Here is a 27,317-nt window from a genome sequence, read left to right as displayed (position 1 = left end):
CTTGTGACCCTTTTGTGAAAGGATGTCCAATTGTCTACAGATGGGCTTTGGGTCTTGTGATAGTTAAGGATTATTGTGCCACCCTGGCCAATAAACACATGAGGGATTAATAGACTCAGAGCCTCACCTTTCAAGTTTCCTTGTCTCTTGCTCTCTGATGGTCAGACCAGTGGGTGGCTGCCTTAGCTAGTTCTCTGCCTCAGCTGGCAAGGCTCACTTCCTGCAAGACATCCCTGAGGAGAAGCCACTTGAACTTACCGTGATGCAGCCCTGGGTGCTGGAGAAGCCGCATGGAGACCCCTGCCAGCGCTGAGATGCTTACACTGCCACTGGATTCAAAGACTTTCCACCCACTGGCCTGTGATCCTCCTGCATTCAGCGTTATTGTGTGTGTTTTGTGAGTGTGAGTACTTTATAGATCATTGTCGGACATATGGGCTCAGACTTATGGGCTTGGACTGGACTGGGTTCGGATGCTTTCTGAATGTCCACTTACCCTTGATAAAAAACTCTCTCTTATACATATATGAGCTTCTGTGGACTTGTTTCCCTAGTTTACCCAGACTAACACATGGTACCAGGAGTGGGGTACTGGTCTCCATGCCACCATCCCCCTCATTCACATTGATATGATTTTTTGTTCTAGGTCTTTGATGCCTGATACTTGATCCCATCAATACCTCATGCCACCAGTCTTTATCAGACCAACAAGCTTGGCCTTTTTTGGATTATTTAGGGTTTTGTTCCATATTTATCTCCTACTCTACTCAGGACTCCCTACGTGATTTATTTGAGAGTGGCTGCCAGGCATCCTCTAGTTCTTCAGGCTTGTGCAAGCTGGGGCTCAGGTGCTCCAGGAGCCCTTTGGACTAATTATTTCCTTGCATCTTTGGTTCTCTTCATTCTTCTCTGGTCCAGCTGGGGAAGACCAACAGTTAGACCTGAGATGGCTGCTCACAAGTGTTTAAAGCCAGCTCTCCATTACTACTCCTGGGAAAAATTTAACAACTGCACCACTAAAGCATGTCGGGAGCTTTGGGGTTCTCATTACCAACTGGTTGGCAGGCGATCCAGCAATAAAATTCTATTGTAGAATGTGTTTCCCAGGAGTCGGCCAACAGTAGTGGGTCAGCTTCCCTAGAAAGGGCTCTAGGTGGAGATTTGGATGGAGATGGTTTCATGGGAAGGGATTTCAGGAACAGCACCGATGAAAGGCTGAGGACTGGCCAGAAGGAGAAGGGGAACCGTGATGCACACACCAATTCACCACAGAGGCCTGAGTCAATCCCACAGAAAGCTCTTGAGGAGGCACGGCCTTATAGATCAGTTCCCAAATGAGGCCGGAGAGCTGGACATCTGTGGCCTCCTGTCATCAGCCATTGGGTACCAGCTGCCTCCCGGGAGCAGGTGTAATCTAGGGAGAAGCAAGTCCCTTTGACCCAGGACTCAGTGAGATGCTGTTGACCAGTCTGAATTTCCTGGGACTGTTGTCATCAAGTACCACAAAACGGGGAGACTCTAAAGGACAGGACTGAATTGCCTCGCAGTTCTGGAGGCTAGAAATCCAAATCAAAGTCCCTGCCATGTTCATTCCTTCTGAGTGCTCTCAGGGGGGGTGAATAAAACAAAACAAAAAACCTCTTTCTGTCCTCGAGTTGATCCCAGCACGCCTTCCCATGGGGTCTTCCCACGCGCGTGTGTTTTCTTCTTTTAAAAGATGTCACTCAGACTGGATTAGACCCACCCTACTCTCCAGTATGGTCTCGTGTGAGCCCACCTCAGAATGTATCAAAGACACATCTTATTTCCAAACAAAAGGCATCTCCACAAGTACAAGGGTGAAGGCTCCAACACTGCCGTACAACCCCCCACCTCGACGCTAATCCATTCTAGGAGTGTCGCTGTGCGATGCAGTCGAGTTCCGAATCAATTTTTCCTGTGAGAAATAACTGAAAATGCATTAATCCATTCTTGACCACCAAGTTTTTACCCTAGCCTTGCCTTTCTATGCAAAACATTACACAGAAATGTCAAAGTAAATAAGTTCAGAGTTAAGTAATATAATTTAAATATAAGAAACACAATATTTAAAAAGTTTTTAACAATTACAGTATGGCCCATATCTTGAGACTGATGAGGATATGGATCTGTGGACACAGATACGGAGAGGAGGGATGAAAGAGAGTCAATGTTTGGAAGGGGAATCCACTTCCATAAAATCCACTGGTAGCTGCTTTTCAGGAGTTTTTCCCCGTCTTTGCCTTTTTTCTCTAGGATCTGGCTGACTTTCACTAAATAAATAAATAATCTGTCTAATGTGGCCTGCTGTTGGGGTTTTGCTGTTTCCTAAATGGGTCTACTAAATTATCATCAACAATATCAATAACACAGTTATCTTTTTTAAAAACTCTTTCTTAGGACCCATGTTTTTGTATCTAAAATCAGTACAAGCAGCCACAAAAACTAAGAAAACTATAGCAAAACTCTTGGAACACAGCCACAAAAGGTTTAAACAATGCCAACTAACACCAAGTAACCGAAACACAAGGTGCTTCTGTTTACAAAAATCACATGCATCAGTCCAATTCTGATGCTTTGTTCGCACTCCGATGCCACATTTTCTTGACATTTCGCGTCAAAATCTGATTCCGTCGAGGACTGGTGCAGTCGAGTACCAGGGTTCTCCTGTATCTCTTCAGGAGACACAATACAACTGATACTCCAACAACTGAGAAATCGAGTCTCTCGTACTCACTGCACATAGAGCGTAATATCAGGGGCTCAAGAGGGGCCGTGTTGATCAGTAGCAAGTGTCGCTGAGTTCAAGCTAGCTAGCATCCATTGGGTCCGGTCTCAAGGAGGTCCCCAAGGAAATAACCAGGAAGTCACTTGAGTCAGGGCAGCATGGGAGGAGAAATCCATGCTAGAACCAACAAGTACTGAGAAGATGAGGGAAGGGAGCTGGCTGGTTTGACCACTCCAAAAAACAAAAACTGCCAATGAGTCAATTCTACCTCACAGTGACCCTATAGGACAGAGTAAAATCACACCATAAGGGCTTCTGAGGCTGTAAATCATATGGGAACAGACAGCCTCTCCTTTCTCCCATGGAGAAGCTGATGGGTTTGAACCACCGATTTTATGGTTAGCAGCCCAACAAGTAACCCACGGTATCACCAGGGCTCCTCTAAACCTCCCTAATGGCTGGCTTCCTGTGTGCACCGAATGCTCTGGACAAGTTGTTGTTTAGCAGTGTGTGACTTTGGGCATGGCCTGCATCATCTCCGTGCAAATGTATACTCTTACGCAGCCAGGTCCAGTGGCGCTTTCCCGGGCAAAGGACATCAGTCCGAGGCTTGTGAGCAGATCCTCAGTAGCCAGACACTGAGCTCTGCAGAACAGACTGGAAGAAACAGAGCCCACCTCTCCCTGCCCTCCTGTAGAGTCAGGGTAACCCAGTGGGGATCTTCGCTTAGTCTTTAAGTCTGACCAGATTCCTCACAGCAGCAACACGAAGCAAGAAGAGCCCGAGACCGTCACGACGTCTTCAAAAGCAGCAGCGATGATTCAAGCTCCCTGGATGCTGCTTTTGTCCTAGCACCCCACAAAGAGCTTAACAGCGTTCCCTCATTTCATCGCTCCAAACGCCCCGTGGAATAACTCCTTTCATCATCCCCATGTTACTGACGACAAAACAGGGGCTCTGAGGATTTGGACCGCCTGGCCACAGGCATACAACTGGCTGCCACAGAAGTGGGATTGTGATTACAATGGGGGGGGGGGTGAGAGACAAGCAAGTCGTTGGGCAGTGGGAAGGCTCACGCATTTATTCCAAAAGTGTCGCCAGAGAGCCTACTCGGGTCAGCTCTATTCCAGGCACCGTGGAAGCAACAAGGAGTCGCAGAGCCTTCCTCCGCTGGGATGTATTGTCTAGCAAGAGTCAAGGACAAGCAGCAGTGGGTGTCAAACACACACTCATGCTAAAAAGTTTAGTGGATGCTGGGGTGTGGCCCCAGAGCCCGGCTTCGGGACAGCCACTGCGAGTGTCCCTGACCTGTGGCATTCAGCTGAGACCCTCTCCACAATTCCCCTCAGCAAAGAGAGCTATTTCAGCCAAAGTCAGAGCCCCTCCCCGAGGGCAACCCACATCGAATCTCGGGTCGGTGAAGGGCGCAGGCCTGAACCCTCACTTCAATACAGGGCAACCTGAAAGCCCATGCTGGCGACCCAGCTGGGGTCTGTGTTGGGACTTCTTCACACACGAACTCTTCTCAGCTCAGGCCTTCCTCCGCTCTCCCACCGGTCTCCACCTGAGAGCCTTCCCTAGCCAGCTTCCAGCGAGCGCATCTCCGTCGCAGCCTGCTTTCCAGAGTGACAGAGGGGTCATGTTCTCTAGGAGAGAAAGATAACAATAGTGGAGTAAAGGGAAGTTGCTGGGGGGCAGGGGGGAGCGCTGAACCTGGAAGGGGAAGCAGGTTACAGAATAAAACCAGATATCTAAGGATATCTATCTTAACAAAGGTGATATTCAGACAAAGCCTTGCAGAAGGCGAGGACAGTGTCAGCCGGTGGAGAGCAGGTCTGGAAGGCAGTATGCTGAGTGCATTAAGTGGCTACGAAAGAGCACCTATGTCATGATGCCCCTTATGTAAAATATCTGGAATAGGCAAGGGCCTAGACCAGAGTAGATGGGTGGCTGCCATGGCCTGGGGGAGGAGGACACAGGGACGCCGTGCTCAATGAGGACTTTCTGTTCCGGAAGACAAACAAGTTTTGGAAGCAGATCATGGTGACTGTAATTCATGTCTCTGCATGGTGCAACGAACATGACAAAGCTCAGGCTCTCTCTGTTTTACCGCGTGGAGAGCTGTCTGGTAGAAACGCAGTCTAGGCAGGGGGAACAGCAAAATCCCTATGCCAGAGCACAGTGGGGAGGCAGTCGGGCAGTGGGCAGTGATGGAGTGAAGGAGGTAAAACGGAGGAGGAAGAGGAGAAGTCAGGAGAGAATGGAGAGGAGGCAACCTAAGGTCCTTAGCTTTCTTCCTGGAAGGGTGCAGAGAGTGATGATGTGCTCTGACTTTAAATCCACCGGCTGGTGTGCGGGGCTTGGGGGACAAATGGAAAAGGGTAGGGGCAGGGAGACGGACTAGGGATGTTGTAGAGATCCAGATGAGAGGTGACAGCCACCGGAGTAGGGTGGAAGCGGTGGAGGTGAGAAGTGAACAGAGGAGGAATCTTATGTTGAAGACACAGGCAGCGTGCTTCGCTTATGGACTGGGTGTCAGGAACAAGAGAGGAATCGAGGATGAGGCCCGCTCTTGGTCCCGGAGCTACGGACAGAGGGACCTGCCAGTCACCCCGCTAGGAGAGCTGCAGGTGAAGTTGGAGATTTACAGAGCCTCACTTACAGGACTGAGCGGCCAGCCTCACTTTGTGACCCGGCACAATTCAGTTGCGTGGACTAGCTGGGCCCAGGGACACCATGGAAGTGGTCACCCAGAGGACTTGATGGCACAGGGGGGTCTGCCTCTACTGCCACCACCTGACATCCCACAATCCACTCCAAGCGTCTACAGCAGTTTGTTCTGTGAGTGAAAGACCAGCCCGGAAAAAAAAAAAAAAAAGACCAGCCCGCAAACTGACAGGAAAGGCTACGTGTGACCATGAACAGGAACCAAGTGTGTGCACCTTTGGGACGGAGCTAAGAGTGTGGATGAAGGTGAAGGGGGGCTGTGTCTGGAGGCATTGGGGGACGGCATTGAGGGGATGGGCAAGCGTGTAGATAAGTGTCAGGATGACCCTGGCAGGTGGGCACACACCGATGTGAGCCAGAAACTGACGACAGAGGAGCCGGACACACCAGAAGCCCGCAGTGGTCTGTGTGGAATAAGCCAACGGCTGCTCTCAGGAGTGTAGGCGGGAATGTGTCCTAGCCACTGGGGGCCTCACGGGTCCCCTCGACACTCTCCACCGCCACCAGTGGTTTCAGGACACAGTGGTCCCTGCAGCACCTGGTTCCACAGCATCCAGCTCTCCCGGGCTGCTTTCGGCCAGGAAAACTGCCGACACAGCTCAGTGGAGGGAGGGGCTTAACTCTCCACTTGCCATTAAACATAATCAGGAAGAACTCTGTGTGGAGCCCGCTGCTTGGGCGGATAAGTGATTCCCCAGAACAACAGATAAAAGCCTGGCACTAAAGTGCAGCCAGAAATGATGTGTAATTGGGATGAAAGAACCTTAAATCTGTACGCTGCTGCTTTTAACTTGGGAGGCTTAAATTACAATTAATCGTTCCCTTGAAGAAGGCAGGAGGGGCAACAGAGGAATTCCAAGACCTTGAGCTCAGAGTCCGGGGCTCCATTCTCAACTCTGTAGTGTTTGGCGGGTCCTGGGGGCTCGGGAGAGGGAGCAGGGAGGGCAAAGCTTGGGATGAGGAGTCTGTTCTGGACCTTGGGCACCCTGATGGACTGCTACACCTACCAGTTCGTACTCTACCAGCTGCCCAGCACGTTCAGCTGTACTCCTGGCCCTCCTATTCCCCCATCCCTCACAGCATCCCATAAGAGATCACCACCCCCATTTCGCAGATGGGGAAACTGAGATACACCTGCCCTAGAGCGCTCAGGTGCAGTTAGTCCAGGTGCAGTCCCAGGTGTCTAGAATCCAAAAGGAGGAGGAGCCTGAGCGCTCACTCCCTAAGGATGCACTAGGGGAAATAGGCCCAGAGATGGGAAGGCATTTTGGAGTCAACATTAGAGCCCATGTCTCCTGGCTCCCAGTGGCCAGTCCCTCCTGGGCACCCCTGGCCCATGCCCAGACTTCTCTGAAGAGTGCATGGCTCCCGGCACCACCCAGCCCAGTCCCTTTCCTCCACTACCTGCTCCCAGCAGGGAGTCTGTGATTGGTTGTTTATCTGGGGAGAGTTTGCAGTCTTGCCCACCAAACCTAGAGCTGCCCCCTTCATCGTGGCTTTATCCAGTCCAGGCCACCCCTTCACCCCCACCACACACACACTTGCCAACTCTCTCCCTCACCACACCACCTATGGCTGCTAAGACTTCCTGCCTTCTCCTGCAGAGGCAGGCCCTTCCTCTGGGGTCTTAGCAGATATGCAAAGCTGGGCTGTGAACAGGTATGCAGGTGGGGGGGTATATATTATGGCTCTCGGTGGCTGCCAAATCAACCCCTCGTGCGAACTGTAGGGTTTCTGCTGACTAATTTTCCAGAGGCAGATCTCCAGACCTTTCTTCCTAGTCTGCCTTCATCTAGAAGCTCCGGTGAAGCCTGTGAAGCCTCATAGCAACGCACAAGCTTCTCCCAACAGATGGGTGTTGGCTTCGCAGGAGGTGAGTGCCTTGGTCCGACGTGTTGCAGGTCTCCCACATGGAAAGCAAGAATCCGACCACTGACCCCAGCTCCCCACAAATCTGAATCGTGCGGTTAGCTGACTTCAAGAGGAGGGTTCGGGCCCTCCAACGAGACCAGCAGATGGTCAGAGGGAGCCCTGAGCACTGTGTGGCATCCCCATTCAGGCCAGAGCACTGGCTCCTGTGTTGGCGGGCATTCCGCAGCGCCCCACACATGAGCTCATGGGTGGCCAGGTGCCAGCCTCACAGATCATGGCTTCGGAATGTGTTCTCGGAGCTGGCCCGCATCAGCCCCCCATCTCGACACAGCGAGAGCTGCCGCCTGCGCACAGCCCTTCCGAGCCAGGCAGGTTCTAGAAAGGATTCTTCTCTGAGACAGCTGAGGGGTGTGAGCACCGCCATGCCTCTGAGCCCCCCCATATGCATGGGTGACCTTGTGTGCACCTGTCTCTAGGCAGGAGTGGGAATCGTGTCTATTTGTGTGTGCGTGCGTGCCTGTTTGTGTGCATGTGTGTGTGTGCGGTCACGCACACATTCTGTGCATGAGTAGTTTCTAAAGAACGCAGGGGATCCGCTTGGGGCCCTGGGTAGCTGAGCCTTATTTATAGCTCTCCTCTGGCTGGTTCGTTTCCTCTAACTTCCCTGCAGAATGATATGAATGAAAATGACACTATTGACTATCTTGGTAACCATAAAAGACCTTATAGAAATAAGATTTTTATAGTTTGTGGACTGGGAGAATCAAAAGACTAAGAGTTATGGACGCGGAAGGAAGGAGAGAATCCAGCCGAGGCAGTCGGCGAGGTCCCCACGGTGGCTCGTCAGTAGGTTTTTTAAACAAACTCATATAAATAAAGTGATTGTCTTGAAAGAGTTATGAGTGCCCTGAAGCTGGTGGGCAATATCTCTGTGGCTTCCGTAGGCGGGAGGGCTGCCGGAGAGGATGCCCAGCTTTCTCCCAGGCCCTGCTCTCAGAGGCTCACAGTGAGCGCATGCAGTCCTCCTTTCTCCTGGAGCCCCGCAGCACTTGACCGACCCTCCCTCTATCCGCCCTGGCTACAGTCTGAGCAGAGACCTTCTTCACCCAGCTTTGTATGGGGAGCCAGCTCTGCCCCTGCCAGGATGAGCCTCCAAATTCTGCTCTGAGGCTTCCCGAGTCCTTCCCACCACCACCAGCCACAACAACCCCACAGAGAAAGCCCCTGCACCTCCCCACCGGAGTCTCAGTGGTAGGGCCGCTTTAACAAAACCCAAACCCGGTTCCCCAAATCATCACTGATGACCACGTGGCCGGTGCATTTTAGAGATGGCTGAGGCCCTGTTCCTGCTGCTCTACAGGGGTTTCTGTCTGGTTGGGGGCCAGGGGTGGGGGGAGAGAATGGGCAGGTTGGAAAGCCAGGGAGACATGCTCACCACAGACAGATGCATGGAAATCAGGCTACACTTCCTCCAAGGTGGGTGTGCAGGCTTCCAGGCACACAGGGATGCAGGAACAAACAGCAATGCTGAAATATTGTGATGAAACTTCTGATCTTGTACATCTCAGTGGGCTGTTGGGGGCCAGAGCAGGCACAATGGCAGTCCCAGAGCTGTAGCGCATGCCCAGTGGTAGGGACACTAACAAGGCCATCACAATATAGGGTGGTAAGGGTTAAACTTCACCAATCATCAAAGGATCAGAGGTTCTCTCTGCCTTGGGGGAGAGAGTCCAAGAAGCCTCCTCAGAAGAGGGGACATTTCAGCTGCGAGGTCAAAGGATGAAAAGTGTTTTAGGGTACAAATGAGACCTCAAATCTCAGCTATAATTTAAGAATTAAGTCCTAGGAGACAAAGACGCATCATCGCTATGAGGGAGACCATGAACAGGAGGTCATCACAGCATCCAAGGGCTGGCTCAAGTTCAGAGACTTCAAAGCAGGATGGGAGGGCAAAGAAAACTGCCACAGAGGCATGATCGGTGGGAGATCAATACGTCACAGCTACAGGTGGGGGACCGAAGCAGGTACAGAACCGTGATTGAGACAGGTACAGTATGTCAGACAAAAGAGCTGACCAGACTGTTCCAGGCTTCCAGTCAAAGCAATCTGGGCAGAGCAGAGAAGGCATGACTCCTGACTATGTCACCCCCAGGACTGTCCCCAGCCAGGTGATCGCCATCAAGGTCACACCCAGACATGGCCCTAAGGGAGGTCATCCCTCCCTGGACTAGCTAGCAGGGCGGAGCAGGGTGTGCTATAAAGAAGCTTGGGGGCAGAACGGGGACTGATCACAAGGATCTACCTATAACCCCCTCCCTGGGGGACCGACAACAGAAAAGTGGGTGAAGGGAGATGTTGGACAGTGTAAAGACATGACAAAATAATAATAATTTATCAATTATCAAGGGTTCATGAGGGAGTGGGGAGGGGAAAAGAGGAGCTGATACCAAGGGCTCAAGTAGAAAGCAAATGTTTTGAGAATGATGAGGGCAACAAATGTACAAATGTGTTTGACACAATGGATGGATGGATGGAATGTGATAAGAGCTGTACGAGCCCCCAATAAAATTATGTTTTGAAAAAGAAGGTTGGGGGCAGGTCCGAGGAGGGATGGTGAGCAGTATGGGTCAGGGACAAGGACAGGGTCAGGGTGGAAGGATCACGGGGACACAGAGAAGTCAGGGAGGAAGGGTGGCTGACCCCGTGGCAGTGATGTTGGAGAGAGGGCATTCAGAGGCAGGAAATCAGGGGAAGCCTGGCAGGAAGCGTCCTCCCCAGCTTTGCATCTGAAAGAAAGTGTTTCCAGGCCTGCTGGTGGATCCAGACAAAGCCAGCAGAGCCTGCCAGCGTGCGCACCCGGGCTCCTGCAGCCGCTCCTCTACCGCCCCTACTCCAAGCGTCCTGCCCTTAGTCCTAGTCCTCTGGGGCAACCCCAGGCCCTGCGGTCTTCCTCGTGAAAGGGACCATTCTAAAACCCAGACAGAAGCCGCCCCAGCTGGGCAGACAACGGGTCAGAAATCACTGCTGGGCCTGGAGAGCCCATCCCGCTTCCTGCCTCCTCTCCCCAGGGGGTGAGGGCCACCACTGAGTGCCAAGGGCACTCCGCAACGCCCTGACTCCTCGTCTGCAGGCATCGAGCTGCTGCTCCCGACCTTTGGGGGAGAGGCGGCCTGAATTCCGGGCCCGGTTCCCTCTGGGCCGGCCGGCCAAGGCGGCTGGCCCGCACACTGTCAGCCGTGGCCGTGCGTGTCTGAATGGAGGCTAGCAGAGCTGGGCTCGATTCACACCGACACGAGTTTATGGTTCTTGATTACACCCAGCAGGGAGGCCTTCTTGGTGATGAGGGAGAAAATATTCAACAACCTGTCTCTGCCATGTGCTGATCTTCGGAGAAAGGAAGGGCGGGAGGGGGCGGGGGAGGGCTGGGAAAGAGAGAGTCTGATTTATGAGGAAGAAGGTCATGATTCTGTTTTGTTTTCTCATTTGGTTTTCCTATCCTGAATCCAACCAAACAACCTCAGCATTTCCTCTGCCCCAATGGTCCGGTTCTGCCTGTCTTGGTACAACTTTGAGGCAAAATGGTTCCATCGCTGTGGGCCTCTGCTAGGGCCGGCCAGAACCTGGGAGGGGGCGCAGGCTGAGTGGGCCTTGAGTTTGCCCCAAACCTGCAGAGGATCAGGTTGGACTGAGCCTTGCCCTCTGAGACTTCGGGTCGTAACCCTCCCTCACATCCACTTCTCTCTTCACAGCCTGCTTTATCCTCAACTGTACCTGTCTGAGCTCAGTGCCCAAAGCCAACACTGGCTCACAAAAGAACAGACAGGTGGGTGGTGTGTGTCTGGTCTGCTTCCCAGCTTGAAGCCTGGCAGCACCCTTCCCCCGCCCAAGCCCCAGGCCAGTATCTTGGACAATTCAGCACTGGTGATCTTTGGGATGCATGGATGGATGGATGGATGGATGGATGGATGGATGGATGGATGGATGGATGGATGGATGGATGGATGATAGATTCCACACCAAGCAGCCTCCCTGTGAGCTATTCTTGCAGCTCATTCTGGATGTAAATGATACATCATCAGCTCCCAGGGTATTGGGATATTGGAAGAAGAGAGGGGGGTCTGGGGAGACTATTTGTTGTTCCTACTCAGTAATTCCGGGGAAAGACAGTTTTAAAGCTTTGAAGGTGGATGGAGGGGCGAGCAAAGAGGGGGTTCCGGTTTGCTGCGGGAGCCCCACTTTTTCTTTCTGAGGCCATAAGGAAAGAGTCTGGGGGAGGGGGGGGCGCTGTACGGGGCTCTCTGTCTCTTCTCTCTGGTGTCCTCTCTCCAATTCCCTCCTCTCCTAGGGCCCAACCGACACTGGATTACCTTGCAGGATGAGGAGGGCAGCTTTGGTCTCTACGGAAATAGTAAGACCCTATGCCCCCCCCGCCCCCCCCCACGCTCCGTGGGAAAGCGCCAGAGGACCCCTGGAGAGGAGAAGGTGGGCGACAAACCTACCACCAGCCGCAAGACAGAAGAAGCTCTGAATAGAGCTCCCAAGGTGTCCGTGGGCTGCAAGCTCAGGGCCTTTGGGGAGCTGGGCGTGGGACCCCTGGTCTGTCTGAGGCTGGCTAGGTCAGCAGGCTGGCGCCCCCTGCTCTGCCCTGTCCTGCCCTGACCCCCTTCCCCAGGCCTGCCTGAGAGCCAGTGTCCGCTGGGCTCTGGCTCTGCGAAGCGTGGCAGCCGCCGAAAGGGGAGGGCGCCGCGGCACGGGGACGGTGCCTGGGCTCAGAAACTTGACGCTGAAAGTTAATCCGCTGAAGCGCAGCCCAAAATAAGCGCGCTGCCTAATGTGCCGGGAACTGACGGTCGCAAGGCCAGACTGCTAGCGGATGTCGGCGCAGCTCCGCCCGCCCGCCCGCCCGGAGCCTGCATTTAGCGCCGGCGAGGGAGTCTGGGCTGGAGCGCCGCTTTCACACCGACTCGAGCCGCGAGTTTATGGATCTTGATTGCACCCAGCAGGGAATCCTTTTTAGTGATGAGAGAAAAAATATTCAACAACCTGTCTTTGCATGGGGTGTGTTGGACACACTTCCCTGCTTCGGAATCAGACATATGTAAGCTGTGGGAGTAGCGCTGCTGTCAGCCGGCCAGAAACGCTCCTCTCCTCGCCGCGTCCCCGTGAAGGGCGGGGGAGCGCCGGCAGGGGCTACCGAGGGCCCCGGATCCGGGGCCGAGGGGGTCCGCCCCGCCATCCGGCCCTCCGCACGCCCCGCCCGCCCTCCGGCCGGCCCCCGACGCCCGCCTCCCCGCCCCCGCCTCCCTCCCTCCCGGCCGCGGCGGGCGCGCTGGGCAGTCCTCCGGGAGCGGCTCCCGCGTGGGGCCCGCTGACAGCGAGCCCAGGAGAATATTGTATTAGTTGGTTGTGAGCTGTGTTCCCGTCAGGGTATCTGAGTTTCACAGAACAGACGGGGTGAGAGTTTTTGTGCTATATCCAGATTGGCTTAAAATAATGTCGTTTTTGTAGCTTATTAAACCACAGAAACTACACCAAAAGTCATCTCCGCTGCTGCCAGCAAACTCTCTGAGTTGGGGCTGGGCTAAGAGGTGAGGCTCGGCCTGGGGTCGCTCCCCTTTCCGCCCCCCCCCCATCTCACCTCATCCCTCCCCAACCCACCCGGGTTGAAGAGGTGGTGGGCAGGTGCCACTGGGGAGAAGGGAAGAGCTCTATCCTCTTTCCCCAAGCCTCCTTACCCTCCTAGTCGGCATCAGGTCTCCTCTGGTTCTCCAGGGTCTGCAGGGGCGCAGGGCCCACCCAGACCCCAGAATCCCCCCGGGGCACCTCAGACATGGCTCAGGGGGCCATTAAGCCCTGGCTTGAGCTGGGAGCCTTGTGGGCACAGAGGCAGCTTGGAACTGACGAGCTGAAAAGAGGAAGGTGAACTGAGGTGGGCACTGCCTGGAGCCAGTCGGGGAACACCTAGGACATAAAGGGCAGCTCCGGACCCTCTAAGGTGCCCACAGCAGTTAATCTGTGGCTTGGCTTCTAATGGAAAGGTCAGGGTTCAAATCCAATGAGAGGAACAGGCTTGGTGATCAGTTTCCAAACCACCACAGCCCTGAAAACCCCGGGGAACAGCGGTCCATCCAGCGTGCAGGACATCACCTGGACAAGACCCTCACTGAGTTGGCCTGTGTCTGGGCAGGGGTGAGGAGGGTCTGCATGCCAGTCTGTGTCCAGGATGAGGGTCCCGTTCCAGAATTGCAGGGGACTGGGGAATGGAGAGTGAGGAGTAGAGATGGGAAGGGGCCTGGGAGAGGTCAAGGGAAAGGGGAAACAAAGCCACAGCAACTGGGCCGAGGTCCAGCAACTGAGAAGGGGCCCAGGCAGCAAAGGCTCATCTGCCTCCCCCTTCTAATCTGATAGGCTGTCACCAAGTCCCAAAAGAGTGGCTATGTCCCCCACTGTGGAGAAGGTGGACACAAGAGTAAGACAGAAAGAAAGGCCCTACAAACCCTGATCTCCGTCCCCTGCACAGATCGAAATACAACTGGAGCAATCAGGTGTTGGCTGATCCGACTTATCTTCACAAGAAGCCTCTTGATCTCATAGGTAAGGAGATAAGGTTAAGAGAGGTGGAGCAATTTGCCCAAGAACACACAGCAAGGCAGTGGTGACGCTGGTCACTGCAGAATGAGGCTTCTAACCACCACCACCACTCACTGGTGCTTGAGACTTTAAGTGACTGATAGGCAGTTCTATTTCTTATCCACTATCTCTTGTTGGCTTTCTTTTTTAGGATCAGGGACTCATCAAGAAACAGAAAAATATTATGAGAGAAAGAAACACTCACCCCCATCCCCAATTCCTGATATGTCCAGGGGGTCATGCTGCTGATCTCCTGCCTCCGCAGTCCCTGGGGCTCATCAGCCTCGCATCCAGGGCAGCCTGCGCTCCTGAGGGACCCCCTGGGGGTTGCAGGAGTTTCTCCATCTGTGTTTCCCATTCACCCAGGTGCCCAGGCCAGATAACTCAGTGTCATTCTCAAAGACTCCCGGCCCACTGTCCAGTACATCACCAAAGGCAGGTGGGGTGGGGCGATGTTGTTAAATGCCGCCCAATCAGCTCCCTATGTTCAACAGCAGGAAACCCTGCCTGGCCCTGCGACAGCCTCGCATTCGTTCTTAGGGCTGAGCCCATGGCTGCAGCCACTGTGTCCATCCATCTCACTGAGGGTCTTCCTCTGTTTTGCTGCCCCTCCACGTCATCAAGCATGATGTCCTTCTCCAGGGACTGGTCTCTCCTGAGGACCTGTCCAAAGGTCAGAAGACCGAGCCTCGCCCTCCTTGGCTCCAGGGAGCATCCTGGCTGCACTTCTCCAGACAGACGTTTGTCCAACACGCTTTCACTCCTCCTCCCCAGCACCGGGGTTCAGTGCATCGAATTTTCTTTGCTGTTCCTTACTCAATGTCCAACTTTCACATGAATTCAAGATCCTAAATAGTATCCCCTCACCTCCACCATCGCCAGGTTTTTAACGCTTTATTGTGAATTAGGTGAAGGTTTGTGAAAATGATCCGTTTCACATCCAACCATTCCCACATGTCGTTTCAACTCATCCATCGTGCGCCCCCCTCCCCAATGCACCGCCCCCTATTTTGCTGTTGACTTGAGTTCCGTTTCTGTTCCTTCTTCTCGCCTAGTCCTCTGGACTTTGTCCTTGGGTAGGTACTGCCTCTCTGGTCTTAAATGGTTGATTTTTCCATCAAAGGGGCAGGTTCAGTCCCTGACCTAAAGGGTAAGTGGCTGAGGGTCTTGGGGTCCCTCCTGTCACTCTCCGACCAGTCAGCCTATTCTGATTTGGGCTTATGTGCCACATTTTCCCCCCACTCTGTCCAGGACCTGCTAATATGGTCCTGTCCAGAGCGGTTGGTGTGGGGAGCTGAGCACCATCTAGTTCTGGTCTCCGGCTCACAGAGATTGCGGTTGCGTGGCCCATTCGCCCACTGGACTCATGGTTTCCAGGCGTCTTTTAGTTTTCCTTGCACTTCTTGCCTCCAGATGGTGAGGGACCAGTGGACGCACCTAAGAAGACTGTGCACAAGCTGCTAAGACACTAATGACCACTCACCCAAGTAGGATGTAGAACCTTGTCTTTGTGAGTGGATTTTGCACCAATAGACACTGGTGTCCCTAGAGTCTGATGCCCCAGGCCTAGCTTCCCCAGGTGATTATCATTACGCATGACCCACCCAAGACCCAGTCTTTTGAGAACCTAACCCACACACATTGCCCAGTGTTGTATACTCAAATGCGCACAGCCACACATATACCCACATGCACACACTTGTACACACGTGCACACACATGCTTGCATACACAGCGCCCACAGCCCTCACACACCAGCCTTCCTCCAATCTCTCCCTCTCCAATCCATGCTGCCACCAGAGTAAGCCTTCTAAGTGGCTTTGCCCTTCTTCCACATAAACCCTGGCTGAGGGATCCCACCGCTACTCTCTGGGGTGGGGTGTCCTGACTTGGCCTGACCTGCATGACCCTTCATGAGGCAACCCGCCCTCTCCCCCTCGCTCCCCTGCATGCCTTACAGCACACCAAGTACGCGGAGCAAACAACCCTTCCGGCCCGAACATCTTTGGCACCTCCCTGCTGACTCACCAGTACTGTGGCATAGTGCTTTCAGCACTTGGCTGATGACCCGAAAGCCAGTGGTTTGAACCCACCAACTCTTCTGCGGGACAAAGACGTGAGGCGGTTTTCTTCCATAAAGATTACAGTCTCAGAAGCTCTATATAGAGCGGTCTGTTCTGCCCTAGAGGGTTCCTATGAGTCAGAACTGATGCGATGGCCAGGGGACAGGCTTTGGCTCAGTTGAGATCACCTGCCTGACACCTGGGCTTTATGGAACCAGCTTCACATATCTGCTGGGAACAAAAGACATCACATAATGGTCTAGCCGCCCCTGAGTCAGAGATCCTCAAATCTAAGATGCCTGCAGGGGTTAAGATGTGCGGCTAGCCTGGGCTGAGGTTGTGGTGGTTAAGCTGTGTGGCTAGCCGGGGCTAAGGTTACAGTGGTTACGTTTCCCAACTCCACCAAGTCAGCACATTATATTGAACCTCTTTGTGCCTTGGTTCCTCCATCTGTAAGATGGGGCAATAAGAATACCTACTTTCCTTTCCTGTTGCTTTTTTAAAACCTGTTGTGGTGAATTGGGTGGAGGTGTACAAGCAAACCAGTTTTCCATTCATCAGTTCCTACACGTTGTGTTTCATGTCTTTGACTGCCATCTCCGCAGTCTACCATCGCTCATCCAAAGTCCTCCCCGCATTTGCCATCTCCACATCCTCCTGCTCTCCTGGCCCTTCGGAACCTTGCCCTTGGGTCAACGCTGCCCTTCTGATCACAAATAGTTGGTTGTTCTAAGGTGTGCATACCTTCCCACTGGGATTGGTCCCCTCAAGGGTCTGTCTGTTGTTTGGCTGGAAACAGCCCCCAGGGGTGAGTGCAATTCCAAGCTTGAAGGGTCAGTGAGGACCATAGTGTCAGGGGCACCGCCAACAAGACCAAGGATGATGACATGGGGGAACAGGGCACTAACGCACCCAGAGAGAGCGTAATGGCTGACAGAATTGGAATGTGCATACAGCCCCCATCGTGGCGTGCCAAGCCAGGAGGGGGACATAATAGATGGAGGAACGCATGAAAAGACTGGACTACAGGGCCAGCCCCAACCAGAGCCAGTCTGACCCCCACCCTGTATGTGTGTGCCACAGAGAACGACACTAGACCTTCTAGATGGAAGCAAACCAAGAAGGCAAAAGAGAAAGGGGCAGTCGGCCTGGACTCCATACCGGCACACCAAGCCCAGAGGATGAGGCCCCTGCATGGAGCTGCTGGGGCACAGAGAGGACTGTGGGACTGCCAACAGCTCAAGACATGTTGTCCCCTAACTGGAGCGTACAGAGACAGGGGACAATAATGGGTACACATGGCAGGGAGACAGTGTGGGAAAGTAGCATAAACAGATCAGAAATTGGAATAAATCCGAGCCACAGAACACCTGAGGAGCCCTAAGAATGGACTTCTGGCTAGGAGGGGCAGCCCCCAGATCTCCCTTAGGACCAGGGGGGAGGGTCTCAGGGGTGCCAGCAAAGAGACCTGGACTTTTGAAGGGTTTTTTATTCTTTTTCGTTCTTTCTTTCTTTTTTCTCTTTCCTTCTCTTTCTTCAACCATATATTTTCTTATTGTTTGGACTAAGACTTGGTCGGTTTACATAATTATATGGGTTGGACCATGGAATGGAAGCCCAAGGAGAAAGCAATGGGGCCAATTGCCCGGAAGGTAGAGGTGGAAGAAGGAGGTGGGGAGAAGGGGGTGGTGAGCAGATGACGTCATGGGCAGGGGAACAACTAGGGAAGAGGAGCCAGCATCTAGGAGAGGGTAGAGATCCTGTGAGCATTAGAGCAACACCAAGCTAGTGGAGAGGAGCACTGAGAGGGGGGAGAAAGGGGAAAGACATGGCGGGGCAGGAGGAGGCAAAAGGAAACAGAGGCAAGCTCTAGGAAGCAAAGGCACAGATAGGGAGATTAACAGAGGTGGGCACTTATGCAAATACACTAATCCATAACAATAACAGTATTGGCCTGTGTACATATATTTTTAAGGTAATACACTGAAGCTGAAGCTGGGCCCTGGGCCTCAGCTCATACCTTCCCCCAAAACTAGAACACTTTGTTCTAACAAATTAGCATTCTGTAATGTGCCCACACGCACACACACACACACACACACACACACACTACGATCGCTGAAGACAAAATGGGTACATAAGCAGATGTGGTGAAGACAGAGGATGGTGCCTGGCTATTAAAATATATAGTGTCTGGGTCTTAAAGGCTTTAAGTTAAACAAGCGACCATCCAACAGCGAAGCAACAAGCCCACGTGAAAGAAGCATACCAGCCAGTGCAATCATGAGGTGTCATCGAAACCAGGCAACGGACATCAGAAGATTCACAACAAATAGTAAACAAACAAACAAAATGCATTGGTGAGAATGAAGGGGGGTTGGAGTGGAGACCCAAAGCCCATCTATGGACAATGGAACATCCCCCCACAGAGGGGTCACAGGGAGGGGATTAGTCAATCAGGGTGAAGCCCCTCCTCACCCCCTATTATCATGACCCCACTTCCCAATCTAGACTAGATGGGGGCATGTACATAGATACAGACAAGAGGTAAAACATACAACACGTGGAACCCAGGAACAGGAATGGGACTAGAAATACCAAAAGGGTAAGGGAAGGGGTGAGAGGAGGGGAGGGGGAGGGGCACCAATCACAATGAGCGGCACATAACCACACACCCCCAGCCAGGGTGAAGAACAGAAGCCAGAGGGGAAGGGAGACAGCGGTCAGTGTGAGATTTGAAAATAATTAACAATCTTCAAGATACATCCATTGCGGGAAAGAAGTGGGAAGTGGGGAAGGATTTGGAGTGTAAGGTAGACCTGGGTTCAAACCCATCACCACCTTCCTGTGTGATTTCAGGAATATCACTTGCCCTCTTTGAACCTGTTTCCTCTTGGGGACAAAAATCCACACCCAAGCTGTCATGAGGACTGAAAATGGACACGGATCAGGACATGCTAAAGGAACTCCAGAGAACGTGCTGGAGAAGCAAGGGTCAGCCAGGTGGAAGCACTGCCGACCATCACTGTGGGGGCTGTACTCACCACTCTGCTTGCTCTCCTGCAAATCCATTCTTTGCCCCTGCTCCAGAGAGCCTCCCTCTGGGCTCCCTGCCCTCTGCCTTCTGGCCAAGCTGTCTCTCCCACGGCATTTTCTACTTTCCAGCTGGATTCCATAACCCATTCCAGTGGCCATACAAAAATCACAGATGATGCTCACAATTATAGAGTTTATGAGGGAAGCTGGCAGGCTACCATGCAGGGGAGAAATGCTCCGGGTACAATAAGGGCAGTTTCTTCTCCACTGGGTCTACAGGAAGGCCTCGCTCTAGCCCTCAGCCTCTTGACCCAGCCTCTGTTCAAGCCATGTCACAAAGCTTTTTTAGAGCTTCCAATAATTGCCCAGAGGGCATGCCACTCTGTTAGAAGCCTTCATAGAAAGGCATTCCGCTCCTGCTCCACACGACAGCGAACCCAGCTCCCTCACAAGCCAGCCTCCTGCCTCAAAGCACTCAGCTCTACTTGCTCTGTGAGCTGGGATGTCTACTGCTCTGGCTCCTAGTTCTGCTGCTGTTGCTTCTCTGCCAGCCAGTCCTCTGGTGTCCCAGTTATCTCCCCGATGAAGGAGATTCACTAAACGGACAGAGCTGGGGATCCAAAGAGTGTGCTCGACGCTCAGTCCTTCACTCTTGCTGGTCATGAGAGCCCTGTCCTGCTCCTGAGAGGGCTCATTTTATCCCCCAGCAAGATGGCCATCACATTAACCCTGTGATCAGCTACTCAGAGTGGAATTACATAATCCAATCCGTTTCTGTCCCACCTTCTTACCTAGACTCATCAGGAAAATGAAGGTTGTTTGGCGGGACTAACAAAGGCTGTGGATAGACATGAGCCTTATTAAATGATTCATCACAGTGCACAAGCCCAGCTAGAGTGTGGCTCCGGCAGATTTCATTTTAAGTTGCTGTCGGGTTAATCCTCACCAGGCCTTTCTTCCGCAGCACTTCTGTGTGCCTTCAGACCACCAACCTCTCCATTAGTAGTCGAGTGCATCAGGTTTCTGCCAGGGACACCAGAGCAGGAGATTAAGCCACTGCCACAGAGTTGATTCTGATTCTCAGTGACCCTGTAGGACAAGAGCCCAAACACTTACTGCCATTGGGCTGTTTCTACTATGGGGTCATTTCTAACACGTCAAGTTTCTGGGACTGTCAGTCGTTATGGGAGCAGACAACCTCATCATTCTCCCACGGAACAGGTAGTGGGTTTGAACCTGCAGACCTGATGGTCAGTAGTCTGCTGCTTACCCAACAGTGCCGTCAGGGATCCCTGCAGGACAGTCCCAAAAAGCAAGGTGCAAGTGCCATCCCCTGACTCCCTGTAGCTCTGTGCTGGCCCCCGGCCACCCTCGTGCCAAGTGCCCTCTCATCCCTCCTTCCCTTGCTCCTTCGGGGCCTAAGAGTAGCCTCTTAGTTGAAGAGTAGCCTCTTAGTTGAAGAGTAGCCTCTTAGTTGAAGAGTAGCCTCTTAGTTGATGATGTCCAGTGCTCCACTGTCCTCTGTTGGTCCCCATAAGCAGGTTTTCCTCTCCAGGGAACCCCGGTGAAGCAGTGGTTAAACTCGCCAGCGGCTCCACAAGACCGTAAAGATGACAGCCATGAACACCCTACAGGGCAGGGTCCCTGTGGGTTCCTCTGAGTCAGAATGGTTGCAGTAGCACCATATGCTGTCACCTACCGACAACAATTTCTCTCCGATTAAGTGATCTCCCATAAGCTGTTGGGGTGTGCTGGCTTTCCCCCGTGGACCCCAGGTCAGATCATAACTGGACCTATGAGCAGATTCCAGGCCCGCCCCTGGCCATTCTGTGTCTAGATGCCACCAGGGGCTAACTCCCAGCTCTGCCAGCCCCCCTCGCTGGGTGAAGTCAGAGAAGACTAGGAGGGCCTGGGGTGATTCCAGGGTGTCCGACAGGGGACAGAGTCTCATCCCATGCCCTCCTACTGTGCCTCCTCCTGCAGGCAGAGTGGGCAGACTGTGTGGTAAAGGCCTGCCCAGCCCCACTGCCCTTGGGCAGCCCCTCAGGGTTGGGCAGGGCTAGGCCTGGGCAGCCTTTGTTCCTGCACCTGGCAGCTCAGACCCCACTCTGCCTGCACCAGGGAAGCTCTGGTTTAATTAAGGATCTTAGTAGAGAATTCTCTCTTGTTATTTTCTGAATAAATTAAGGAAGTAACTTTGATGCAATATCATTTTCATCTAATCAGGAACCTTCTGAAATTACCATATTGTTTTCCATTAGAAACCCCATCAACCCCCAAATCAGATAAACCAGGCTAGAGGCTGCCAAGTCCCCTCTGTCCTGGGGCCAGAGAGGGACTCTCTGCTGTCTCTGAGATTGTCCCTCAGCCTGGGCCAGGGCTGAGCACTGGTCCCCCAGGTGGGCACAGGACAAAGCGGTGGAGCTGGGAGGCCGGCTAAGCAGGTTGCGTCGGATCAGAGCCTGCCCAGGAGCTTCCTGGCAGTTGGCTGAGAAAGAAGGGGTCCAGCCACTTGGCTGCACCCCTGTTCACACTCCCGCCCCAGGCATCTTCCCAGCGACAGCTGGAAGGGGTGCATGGGGTCCCAACTAGCCCCGGCAGCTGGAAAGGGAGGCTTAGGATCCAGCACCTGAGAAAAAGGGAAGGCCGCCCACACGAGGTGGGGCTGGAGGCTGCTGGGAATTTTCGAAACTTCCCACAGAGCTGATTTCCGATCTCTGACGAAGCTCCCTGCAGGCTTGGGCTGAGGGGAGTCAGAATGACAGCAAGTCGGGGAAGGCGGGCGAGCCCTGGGCTGGAGCACCCTCAAGGAGCTTCGCCGACGCAGCCAGATGCCATCCTCTCCACCCTGTCTTCCCTTCATGGAGGCCAGGGCAGCGCCTGCTGACATCCAGCGACAAGAGAGAGAGAGAGAGAGCTCAGACTCAAAACCCAAGCCCCCTGGCACGGAGTCGATGCCGACGCATAGGCACCCCATAGGGCAGGGTAGAGCTGCCTCTGTGCATTTCCAAGACGGAAAGTCTTCCCAACTGCTGACCCGATGCCTATCGCACGAGCCAGCAGGTCGTCTGTGTTAGCTCAGCCCGCACACTAAAACGCACTCACCATAACTCACTGCCATCAAGTCAATTCCAACCCTCTCCAGGGCTGCCGAGACGGTGCGCTCCACAGGAGCAGACGGGGCCCTGGTGGGTTTGAACCTCAAACCTTGCGGCTAGCCGTCCAGTGCTTACCTGACAGCAACACTGGGGCTCCTTCCACACATGATTCAGACAGAACCCATTCTACCCTTCAGCAGAGAGGGCATGCCTTCAGCAGTGGGCAGCAACCAGGGTCTGAGCCCCCTGATTGATTGGTCTGTTTGTCCTTCATTCTTTCTCGGTCTCTGTGGCCTGCTCTGCTTGTCTACACAAGGAGGAGGTCCCGAGGCTTGTGCGCCCCTGTGTCAGAGAGGAGGAGCTCTGGCTGGGGGGATAGAGGTGACATGAGGTCAGCAGCCCCAAACCACCAGCTGTTCTGAGAGGGAAAGACGGGCTTTCTACTCCCGTCCACTCACGGAACCTCTCGGCTGCTGTCCTAGCCTGTCCTGCAGGGCCGCTGTGACTTGGTGGCCGTGAGAAAGAGCAGGCATTGGGCTTCCATGGTTCTGTGACCAAGAAATCCCCAAGGAAGCTTTCTACGACCTCAGCCGCAAGGCTGCCACTTGATGGCAGTGGGTTTGGCTACTTTCTTGAGATTACTGCTTTCTGTCCTGCTATCTGGACTTCTCTCTCTCTCTTTCTCTCTCTCTCTCTCTCTCTCTCTCTCTCTCTCTCTCTCTCTCTCTCTCTCACATGTATGTGTGTGTGTGTGTGTGTGTGTGTGTGTGTGTCCACTACTTACCCAGTGGGGACAGCCCCCAACCCCCAATCCACATCGAGCAGGCAGGAAAAGGACATGAGGGAGTGTGAGGGACACCTTTCCAAGATGCTAGGAAGGTCTCATTGTCTCCACACCCTCCTGACACGGCCCTGGGACCAGGAGGCTGCAGCCAGGCTCCATCATCTCCCGGACGCCCGTGTGAAGGGAGACAAGGAGGGATAGGAGGAGGACAAGGAGAAGGTGGCGCAGTCCCATGGCAGGAGGAGAGTGAGTATAAGTGGGCAGGTGTGGGAATGTGCACAGGTGGGGAAGGGCCCAGGAAGAGGATCATTTCAGGACAGACAGAAACCTGCCGACAGGTCTTGGCCAGCCCTGGAGTCACTGGGTGGCCTTTGAATGTGGGGAGTTACTCTCCCTGTCTCACGCCCCAGGGCCCTGCAGAGGGTCAGGCACGACCCGGGAACCACTTACCGAACTGAATACACGTCTCTGAGAAAGGTTTCCATGAGCACTGAGGAGAGGGGACGCTGGCAGCAGGGTGCAGACCCCAGCGGCCAGGACAGGCAGCTGCCAGAGAGCCAGGGCTGGGTGGAGTCGGGGACCCTGGGCCCCACCAAGAACCGAGAAGACCCAGGCCCTCATCATGCAAAGGTGGCCACTCAGCGCAGAGCTCCTGGGAGCAGTGGGCTTGCCTCCCAAGGAGGGCAGTGTCGGGGTGTGGATGGGGGTGCAAGTGTGAACAGGAGCAGGTGTGGTTGTAAGCAGGATGAAGGGGTTGTGGGGTTGGCCTGTGTGTGTCCCAGGCAGAGGGTCATTGACTGCGTGACAGTGGGAGGGCTTCCAGGACCAGCCTCAACGCAAGGGCTCAGGCCTCGGTTCCCCTGCTGTGGCCTCGCGCCCTTTCTGTAGAGAGTCAGGCAGAGTGAGTCCTGGCCTAGTGGGTACCACACAGTGTGCAGTTCAAACCCATCCGCCGTTCCAGGGAGAAAGATGAGGCTGTCTACTCCACAGAGATCCCAGTTTCAAAAACCCACAGGGGCAGCTCTACTGTGTCCTGCAGGGTCGCTGGGAATCAGAGTGGACGCGTTGGGCAGTGCGATGAGGGAGTCATTTTCCCTACAAGCTCTGTCTGGGGGTTCCCAGAGGCCCTGCAACTCCCAGGGATTCGCCTCCAGCCCCTGGGCACCGGACAGTTGATTTCCCACAGGGCGGATCTCTGGGTTTCATCAGAATCAAGTTACCTAGAGGTGTCCTAACATATTTGGCTCGGGAATACTTCCCACGTCTCTTCCCAGCTCTTCTGCCTTTGATGTCTCTCCAAAGCACCTCCCTAGCACCCAGCAAGGCGCACAGTAGGTGTTCTGTGGCTGGCCCACCCGTCCACCCACCCTGAGCCCTCCTGGCCAAGTAGAGACAAGGCTCCAGCACCCTTCTCTTTGAGCTACAAGTCCAGCCCCACTTCTCAGTCCTCAGTCTGACCCCCACTGTCTCTCTCCCCACTGTCCCCCCACTACTTCCCCAGGCCTCACCACCCCCCGCCAGTGCCCACAGTGCCCCCTCCCAATCCTCCCTGTGGGCTGCTTCCAGAAGAGGTGCCCAGCTCTGTCCTGTGGCCTGGCTGGGGCCCAGCGCGTAGGGACGCCCCTGCCATGGCTGGCTGAAGCTTGTTGTGGAACCCGGCCTGGGGGGGCCTGGGAGCGGCGGGCTGGGAGGGTGGCCTGGCAGGGCTCAGAGAGCAGGCACACCCTGGGTGAGGTCACGGCTGCCTCACACTTCTGGTATTCCGTTGATCTCTATCTCCTCTCAGCCCTCCTTCACTGCCGTGCTGATCCTCAGATCAGGGCCCAGGCAAGATGATGGGGGGGGGGGGGGCAGGGGTTGCAGCCCAGCCTCAGCCTGACATCCTGCTGTCCCCCCCGCCACCACCCACCTCCCAGCACCCCACTAGGTGGACACCTGGCCACTCCCCTAAGCATCCCCTCCACCAGGCTAAGTCCTGGGCCGAAGCCAGGTGTCCCAGGAAGGATCCCTCCCACTTTGCACCCAGGAAGGCAGACGAAGGGGAGGAAGCCCCAAGCCAGGTTCACAGAGGGCTTTCTAGGGAGCAGGCTTAGTCACCCCCCTTCCCTTCCCTTCCTCCTCCCCCCACCACAATGCAATTCTCAGACGTCCAGCAAGCACTGTCTGCTGTCCGAGAGAAGCAAAACTGCAAACCTGGGCCCTCAGGTGCCCCCTTCTCAGAGCGGCCCTCGCAGGCAGAGCAGAGCTGCCCCATAGCAGCGTTTCCAACCGGCAAGCTTGACGGAAGCAGACTGCCACACCTGTGCTCCCCTCGAGGCGCTGCAGGTGGGTTTGAACCATGAGCTTTTGTCAGGCTAGCAACCGAGAGCTTTGACCCTAAACCCCCCGGGCCCTGCACATTCAACGGGGAAGCCACATAACTTCCCATCCAAACTCTTGGGGATGCACCGTTGGGGCCCCCACCATCCACCCCACCCCACCCCCCCGCACTGCTGAGGGAGCCCAGCATGGCCTCTCTCTGGTGAGTCCAGGCTCCTGGAGAGCCAGGTCCTTTGGCCTGGGCTGGTCAGTGTCCAGAGTAGTGTCCAGGCCTGGGTATTGCTTCTTAGCAGCGCCTTAGGGCGGAAGTCAGACCAGGACGGCAGAGGCCATTCTCTCAGCAGATTGACTAACGTTTCCTATCTTCTTTCCTAACCAGTCCCCGTCCATGACTTCTCCCTAAGTCACAGGGAGGCCCTACGCCCACGATAGGCCAGGCTCCCGCCCTGGGGTGGAGGAGAGGGTACATGATCTTCCTGGGTGACAAAGACCTTGGCTCCCCTTCAATCCCATCTTCATACTCCCCAACCCACACGTCCCCATCCACCTCTTCCATATACTACAACCAAATTCACCGCCCTCAACTGGATTCCGACTCATGGCAAGCCCACCGGACAGGGGAGAACTGCCCCTGGGGGGTCTGAGACTAACCCCTCACAGGAGTGAGGCCTCATCTTTCTGCCTCTGAGAGGCTGGGGGGTTTCAAACTGCTGGCCTTGTGGAAGGTAGCCCAAAGTATAACCGGGAAACCACCAGGCATTCTCAAAGTGTGGTCATGGGGCCAGCACCGCCTGGGACCTCCCCCAAGACCTGCTGACTCAGAAACTCACCAGCAGAGTCACCCTGGAGAATTTCTTAAAACTGAATTGTGAGAGTTGGGCCCTTGCGGCCCCTCCTGAGTGTTTCTGCCATGCTCTGGGCAGAGGGGAGTGGGGGAGCTCACTTCTCAGGGTCTGCAAGGTGGAAGTCAGTACAGCCCACCTGGGAACCTGTTCAGATGCAGGTGAGGACTCTGGCCATCAGGGACGGGCCTGAGAGTCTTCCCACCTGAGCTATTCCAGGGGGTGCTGGTGCAGGGAGGCTCCGTGTAGCCCTGGGGCACCTTTAGAAATGGCCATGCCCGGACCCTGCCTTCTGAGATTCCGGCCGACTTGGCAGGAGGGAGCCTGGTTTCTCCATCCTCCCTGCTCCTGCGGCAGCCCTTCTATGCTTCTAATAGGCACCCAGGTTCCCAGCTGGCGCCATGAGGCGGGTGCTTGCAGGGACACAATTGGGTCTGCACTCGCCCTCTGAGGTCACTCTCCCCTTCAATCCCCGCTGCCCTGCCTCGTCTCCCCTTCAATCCCCGCTGCCCTGCCTGCCCTCACCTGCAGATACTCTGACACACGTGGGCACAAGTCCATGGACAGGCAGGGAGGCACAAAGACAGACAGATGCTCATGAAGGTGGGAGATAGAGGGGAGACGTGCCGGGGGAGTGTGTTGTTGTTGTTGTTTGCTGCTGGGTGCTGCCCAGTTGGCTCCGAGTCAGAGGCACCTTGAGCACAACACAAGAAAGCATCTCCCACTCCTGTGCCGTGTGTTGCTACACCCTATGTGTGCCCATCCCCCTCTCTTCCGCTGGCCCTCCACTTCCCGGAGCCCAGCGCCCTTCCCCATGCTGTTGATGGCGTGTCCAGCGCAAGCAAGACAGGGTCTCGCTCTCTGAGCTGTGAAGGAGCCTTCTGGCTAGACTTTCTTCCCAGACTCATACAGGTATGCGCACACAGGCCAACACAGACGTGGACAGGCCACGTGTGTACCACGTGGTGAGCACCTTACGTGGACACACACAAACACGCCATGTGGAGGCAGTGCCCAGCACCACGATGTCCACAAAGACAGTCCTAGCTGTGTCTGGGGGGCTGTGAGTCCACGCCTGTGACTGTCATCGCTGGCTGGACTGCGGCAGCTGGCTGAAGAGACAGGCCAGCCTTCAGCACATGGCAGCTTGGCCCCACAGCCCCCCTCCCTGCAGCCCTGAAACCTTCTGGGCCGGGTGCG

Source organism: Tenrec ecaudatus, chromosome 1 (genome assembly GCF_050624435.1).
Source record: "Tenrec ecaudatus isolate mTenEca1 chromosome 1, mTenEca1.hap1, whole genome shotgun sequence".
Classification (NCBI taxonomy): Eukaryota; Metazoa; Chordata; class Mammalia; order Afrosoricida; family Tenrecidae; genus Tenrec; species Tenrec ecaudatus.
Note: the sequence above shows the minus strand (reverse complement) of the source record.